Consider the following 5,000-nt stretch of genomic DNA (forward strand, 5'->3'; position numbering starts at 1 on the left):
ACTGGAGTTTAATGCATGCAATGGTGGTACAGTGGTGAGCATAGCTGCCTTCCAAGCAGTTGACCCGGGTTCGTTTCCAGGGCGTTGCAGAAGTGTTTTTCTAATGAAACAAGAATTGAAAAAAACATTTCATACTATCCTCAATGTGCTCAAACCTACGATATCAGGCCATTATAAGCCCTGTTGAAATACATCTCTTCATGTGTTGTTGTGGCCGAGTGGTTAAGGCGATGGACTAGAAATCCATTGGGGTTTCCCCACATAGGTTCAAATCCTGCCAACAACAAAGCTCGTCTAGTATTACTTCCTGCTCTTTTACAATAAATGCAATCATTTGCATCAAATAAGAGAAAAGTACTTTTACTGCAGACAAATGCATGCAATGGTGGTATAGTGGTGAGCATAGCTGCCTTCCAAGCAGTTGACCCGGGTTCGATTCCCGGCCATTGCAGAAGTGTTTTTCTATTAAAAAAGAATTGGAAAAAAAAACATTTCATCCTATCCTCCAAGTGCTCAAACCTAAGATATCAGGCCATTATTAGTCCCGTTTTATTACTGTTTTCATGTGTTGTTGTGGCCGAATGGTTAAGGCGATGGACTAGAAATCCATTGGGGTTTCCCCGCGTAGGTTCAAATCCTGCCAACAACGAAGCTCGTCTAGTATTACTTCCTGCTCTTTTACAGTAAATGCAATATTTTGCATCAAATAAGAGAAAAGTACTTTTACTGGAGATTATTGCATGCAATGGTGGTACAGTGGTGAGCATAGCTGCCTTCCAAGCAGTTGACCCGGGTTCGTTTCCAGGGCGTTGCAGAAGTGTTTTTCTAATGAAACAAGAATTGAAAAAAACATTTCATACTATCCTCAATGTGCTCAAACCTACGATATCAGGCCATTATAAGCCCTGTTGAATTACATCTCTTCATGTGTTGTTGTGGCCGAGTGGTTAAGGCGATGGACTAGAAATCCATTGGGGTTTCCCCGCGTAGGTTCAAATCCTGCCAACAACGAAGCTCGTCTAGTATTACTTCCTGCTCTTTTACATTAAATGCAATCATTTGCATCAAATAAGAGAAAAGTACTTTTACTGCAGACAAATGCATGCAATGGTGGTATAGTGGTGAGCATAGCTGCCTTCCAAGCAGTTGACCCGGGTTCGATTCCCGGCCATTGCAGAAGTGTTTTTCTATTAAAAAAGAATTGGAAAAAAAAACATTTCATCCTATCCTCCATGTGCTCAAACCTAAGATATCAGGCCATTATTAGTCCTGTTTTATTACTGTTTTCATGTGTTGTTGTGGCCAAATGGTTAAGGCGATGGACTAGAAATCCATTGGGGTTTCCCCGCGTAGGTTCAAATCCTACCAACAACGAAGCTCGTCTAGTATTACTTCCTTCTCTTTTACATTAAATGCAATCATTTGCATCAAAAAAGAGAAAAGTACTTTTACTGCAGATAAATTCATGCATTGGTGGTATAGTGGTGAGCATAGCTGCCTTCCAAGCAGTTGACCCGGGTTCGATTCCCGGCCATTGCAGAAGTGTTTTTATATTAAACAAGAATTGGAAAAAAAACGTTTCATCCTATGCTCAATGTGCTCAAACCTACGACATTTCAGGCCATTATTAGCCCTGTTGAATTACATCTCTTCATGTGTTGTTGTGGCCGAGTGGTTAAGGCGATGGACTTGAAGTCCATTGGGGTTTCCCCGCGTAGGTTCAAATCCTGCCAACAACGAAGCTCGTCTAGTATTACTTCCTGCTCTTTTACAGTAAATGCAATATTTTTGCATCAAATAAGAGAAAAGTATTTTTACTGAGATAAATGCATGCAATGGTGGTATAGTGGTGAGCATAGCTGCCTTCCAAGCAGTTGACCTGGGTTCGATTCCCGGCCATTGCAGAAGTGTTTTTATATTAAACAAGAATTGGAAAAAAAAACATTTCATCCTATCCTCCATGTGCTCAAACCTAAGATTTCAGGCCATTATTAGTCCTGTTTTATTACTGTTTTCATGTGTTGTTGTGGCCGAGTGGTTAAGGCGATGGACTAGAAATCCATTGGGGTTTCCCCGCGTAGGTTCAAATCCTGCCAACAACGAAGCTCGTCTAGTATTACTTCCTTCTCTTTTACATTAAATGCAATCATTTGCATCAAAAAAGAGAAAAGTACTTTTACTGCAGATAAATTCATGCATTGGTGGTATAGTGGTGAGCATAGCTGCCTTCCAAGCAGTTGACCCGGGTTCGATTCCCGGCCATTGCAGAAGTGTTTTTATATTAAACAAGAATTGGAAAAAAAAACATTTCATCCTATCCTCCATGTGCTCAAACCTAAGATATCAGGCCATTATTAGTCCTGTTTTATTACTGTTTTCATGTGTTGTTGTGGCCGAGTGGTTAAGGCGATGGACTAGAAATCCATTGGGGTTTCCCCGCGTAGGTTCAAATCCTGCCAACAACGAAGCTCGTCTAGTATTACTTCCTTCTCTTTTACATTAAATGCAATCATTTGCATCAAATAAGAGAAAAGTACTTTTACTGCAGACAAATGCATGCAATGGTGGTATAGTGGTGAGCATAGCTGCCTCCTTCCAAGCAGTTGACCCGGGTTCGATTCCCGGCCATTGCAGAAGTGTTTTTCTATTAAAAAAGAATTGAAAAAAAAAACATTTCATCCTATCCTCCATGTGCTCAAACCTAAGATATCAGGCCATTATTAGTCCTGTTTTATTACTGTTTTCATGTGTTGTTGTGGCCGAGTGGTTAAGGCGATGGACTAGAAATCCATTGGGGTTTCCCCGCGTAGGTTCAAATCCTGCCAACAACGAAGCTCGTCTAGTATTACTTCCTTCTCTTTTACATTAAATGCAATCATTTGCATCAAAAAAGAGAAAAGTACTTTTACTGCAGATAAATTCATGCATTGGTGGTATAGTGGTGAGCATAGCTGCCTTCCAAGCAGTTGACCCGGGTTCGATTCCCGGCCATTGCAGAAGTGTTTTTCTATTAAACAAGAATTGGAAAAAAAAACAATTCATCCTATCCTCAATCTGCTCAAACCTACAATATCAGGCCATTATTAGCCCTGTTGAAGTACATCACTACATGTGTTGTTGTGGCCGAGTGTTTAAGGCGATGGACTAGAAATCCATTGGGGTTTCCCAGCGTAGGTTCAAATCCTGCCAACAACGAAGCTCGTCTAGTATTACGTCCTGCTCTTTTACATTAAATGCAATCATTTGCATCAAATAAGAGAAAAGTACTTTTACTGCAGCAAAATGCATGCAATGGTGGTATAGTGGTGAGCATAGCTGCCTTCCAAGCAGTTGACCCGGGTTCGATTCCCGGCCATTGCAGAAGTGTTTTTCTATTAAAAAAGAATTGGAAAAAAAAACATTTCATCCTATCCTCCAAGTGCTCAAACCTAAGATATCAGGCCATTATTAGTCCCGTTTTATTACTGTTTTCATGTGTTGTTGTGGCCGAATGGTTAAGGCGATGGACTAGAAATCCATTGGGGTTTCCCCGCGTAGGTTCAAATCCTGCCAACAACGAAGCTCGTCTAGTATTACTTCCTGCTCTTTTACAGTAAATGCAATATTTTGCATCAAATAAGAGAAAAGTACTTTTACTGGAGATTATTGCATGCAATGGTGGTACAGTGGTGAGCATAGCTGCCTTCCAAGCAGTTGACCCGGGTTCGTTTCCAGGGCGTTGCAGAAGTGTTTTTCTAATGAAACAAGAATTGAAAAAAACATTTCATACTATCCTCAATGTGCTCAAACCTACGATATCAGGCCATTATAAGCCCTGTTGAATTACATCTCTTCATGTGTTGTTGTGGCCGAGTGGTTAAGGCGATGGACTAGAAATCCATTGGGGTTTCCCCGCGTAGGTTCAAATCCTGCCAACAACGAAGCTCGTCTAGTATTACTTCCTGCTCTTTTACATTAAATGCAATCATTTGCATCAAATAAGAGAAAAGTACTTTTACTGCAGACAAATGCATGCAATGGTGGTATAGTGGTGAGCATAGCTGCCTTCCAAGCAGTTGACCCGGGTTCGATTCCCGGCCATTGCAGAAGTGTTTTTCTATTAAAAAAGAATTGGAAAAAAAAACATTTCATCCTATCCTCCATGTGCTCAAACCTAAGATATCAGGCCATTATTAGTCCTGTTTTATTACTGTTTTCATGTGTTGTTGTGGCCAAATGGTTAAGGCGATGGACTAGAAATCCATTGGGGTTTCCCCGCGTAGGTTCAAATCCTGCCAACAACGAAGCTCGTCTAGTATTACTTCCTTCTCTTTTACATTAAATGCAATCATTTGCATCAAAAAAGAGAAAAGTACTTTTACTGCAGATAAATTCATGCATTGGTGGTATAGTGGTGAGCATAGCTGCCTTCCAAGCAGTTGACCCGGGTTCGATTCCCGGCCATTGCAGAAGTGTTTTTCTATTAAACAAGAATTGGAAAAAAAACCAATTCATCCTATCCTCAATCTGCTCAAACCTACAATATCAGGCCATTATTAGCCCTGTTGAAGTACATCACTACATGTGTTGTTGTGGCCGAGTGGTTAAGGCGATGGACTAGAAATCCATTGGGGTTTCCCCGCGTAGGTTCAAATCCTGCCAACAATGAAGCTCGTCTAGTATTACTTCCTGCTCTTTTACAGTAAATGCAATATTTTGCATCAAATAAGAGAAAAGTACTTTTACTGGAGATTAATGCATGCAATGGTGGTACAGTGGTGAGCATAGCTGCCTTCCAAGCAGTTGACCCGGGTTCGTTTCCAGGGAGTTGCAGAAGTGTTTTTCTAATGAAACAAGAATTGAAAAAAACATTTCATACTATCCTCAATGTGCTCAAACCTACGATATCAGGCCATTATAAGCCCTGTTGAATTACATCTCTTCATGTGTTGTTGTGGCCGAGTGGTTAAGGCGATGGACTAGAAATCCATTGGGGTTTCCCTGCGTAGGTTCAAATCCTG

At 40.9% G+C, this 5,000-nt stretch overlaps 21 non-coding genes across 21 annotated transcripts in view; all 21 read left to right on the forward strand.

Annotated features, from left to right (window-relative positions):
• The first annotated feature begins 379 nt into the window (after positions 1 to 379).
• On the forward strand, positions 380 to 451 carry trnag-ucc (transfer RNA glycine (anticodon UCC)). The gene has a single exon. It is a non-coding gene; the product is annotated as a tRNA-Gly (tRNA).
• A 116-nt stretch (positions 452 to 567) lies between these two features.
• Positions 568 to 649, forward strand: trnas-aga (transfer RNA serine (anticodon AGA)). Its single transcript has one exon. It is a non-coding gene; the product is annotated as a tRNA-Ser (tRNA).
• Positions 650 to 929: 280 nt separating this feature from the next.
• On the forward strand, positions 930 to 1,011 carry trnas-aga (transfer RNA serine (anticodon AGA)). The gene has a single exon. It is a non-coding gene; the product is annotated as a tRNA-Ser (tRNA).
• Positions 1,012 to 1,104: 93 nt separating this feature from the next.
• trnag-ucc (transfer RNA glycine (anticodon UCC)) lies at positions 1,105 to 1,176 on the forward strand. The gene has a single exon. It is a non-coding gene; the product is annotated as a tRNA-Gly (tRNA).
• A 116-nt stretch (positions 1,177 to 1,292) lies between these two features.
• On the forward strand, positions 1,293 to 1,374 carry trnas-aga (transfer RNA serine (anticodon AGA)). Its single transcript has one exon. It is a non-coding gene; the product is annotated as a tRNA-Ser (tRNA).
• A 93-nt stretch (positions 1,375 to 1,467) lies between these two features.
• trnag-ucc (transfer RNA glycine (anticodon UCC)) lies at positions 1,468 to 1,539 on the forward strand. Its single transcript has one exon. It is a non-coding gene; the product is annotated as a tRNA-Gly (tRNA).
• Positions 1,540 to 1,657: 118 nt separating this feature from the next.
• On the forward strand, positions 1,658 to 1,739 carry trnas-uga (transfer RNA serine (anticodon UGA)). Its single transcript has one exon. It is a non-coding gene; the product is annotated as a tRNA-Ser (tRNA).
• A 93-nt stretch (positions 1,740 to 1,832) lies between these two features.
• Positions 1,833 to 1,904, forward strand: trnag-ucc (transfer RNA glycine (anticodon UCC)). The gene has a single exon. It is a non-coding gene; the product is annotated as a tRNA-Gly (tRNA).
• Positions 1,905 to 2,020: 116 nt separating this feature from the next.
• Positions 2,021 to 2,102, forward strand: trnas-aga (transfer RNA serine (anticodon AGA)). The gene has a single exon. It is a non-coding gene; the product is annotated as a tRNA-Ser (tRNA).
• Positions 2,103 to 2,195: 93 nt separating this feature from the next.
• Positions 2,196 to 2,267, forward strand: trnag-ucc (transfer RNA glycine (anticodon UCC)). Its single transcript has one exon. It is a non-coding gene; the product is annotated as a tRNA-Gly (tRNA).
• A 116-nt stretch (positions 2,268 to 2,383) lies between these two features.
• trnas-aga (transfer RNA serine (anticodon AGA)) lies at positions 2,384 to 2,465 on the forward strand. The gene has a single exon. It is a non-coding gene; the product is annotated as a tRNA-Ser (tRNA).
• Positions 2,466 to 2,558: 93 nt separating this feature from the next.
• trnar-ccu (transfer RNA arginine (anticodon CCU)) lies at positions 2,559 to 2,633 on the forward strand. The gene is given in 2 exon segments: positions 2,559 to 2,595; positions 2,599 to 2,633. It is a non-coding gene; the product is annotated as a tRNA-Arg (tRNA).
• Positions 2,634 to 2,749: 116 nt separating this feature from the next.
• On the forward strand, positions 2,750 to 2,831 carry trnas-aga (transfer RNA serine (anticodon AGA)). The gene has a single exon. It is a non-coding gene; the product is annotated as a tRNA-Ser (tRNA).
• A 93-nt stretch (positions 2,832 to 2,924) lies between these two features.
• Positions 2,925 to 2,996, forward strand: trnag-ucc (transfer RNA glycine (anticodon UCC)). Its single transcript has one exon. It is a non-coding gene; the product is annotated as a tRNA-Gly (tRNA).
• Positions 2,997 to 3,288: 292 nt separating this feature from the next.
• On the forward strand, positions 3,289 to 3,360 carry trnag-ucc (transfer RNA glycine (anticodon UCC)). Its single transcript has one exon. It is a non-coding gene; the product is annotated as a tRNA-Gly (tRNA).
• A 116-nt stretch (positions 3,361 to 3,476) lies between these two features.
• On the forward strand, positions 3,477 to 3,558 carry trnas-aga (transfer RNA serine (anticodon AGA)). The gene has a single exon. It is a non-coding gene; the product is annotated as a tRNA-Ser (tRNA).
• A 280-nt stretch (positions 3,559 to 3,838) lies between these two features.
• On the forward strand, positions 3,839 to 3,920 carry trnas-aga (transfer RNA serine (anticodon AGA)). Its single transcript has one exon. It is a non-coding gene; the product is annotated as a tRNA-Ser (tRNA).
• A 93-nt stretch (positions 3,921 to 4,013) lies between these two features.
• On the forward strand, positions 4,014 to 4,085 carry trnag-ucc (transfer RNA glycine (anticodon UCC)). The gene has a single exon. It is a non-coding gene; the product is annotated as a tRNA-Gly (tRNA).
• Positions 4,086 to 4,376: 291 nt separating this feature from the next.
• trnag-ucc (transfer RNA glycine (anticodon UCC)) lies at positions 4,377 to 4,448 on the forward strand. The gene has a single exon. It is a non-coding gene; the product is annotated as a tRNA-Gly (tRNA).
• Positions 4,449 to 4,565: 117 nt separating this feature from the next.
• On the forward strand, positions 4,566 to 4,647 carry trnas-aga (transfer RNA serine (anticodon AGA)). Its single transcript has one exon. It is a non-coding gene; the product is annotated as a tRNA-Ser (tRNA).
• Positions 4,648 to 4,927: 280 nt separating this feature from the next.
• Positions 4,928 to 5,000, forward strand: part of trnas-aga (transfer RNA serine (anticodon AGA)) — an 82-nt gene continuing 9 nt past the window's right edge. Inside the window, exon 1 of the tRNA in view lies at positions 4,928 to 5,000. This exon is cut by the window's right edge and continues 9 nt beyond it. This is a non-coding gene — a tRNA (tRNA-Ser).

Source organism: Callionymus lyra, chromosome 17, assembly GCF_982586985.1.
Source record: "Callionymus lyra chromosome 17, fCalLyr1.hap1.1, whole genome shotgun sequence".
NCBI lineage: Eukaryota > Metazoa > Chordata > Actinopteri > Syngnathiformes > Callionymidae > Callionymus > Callionymus lyra.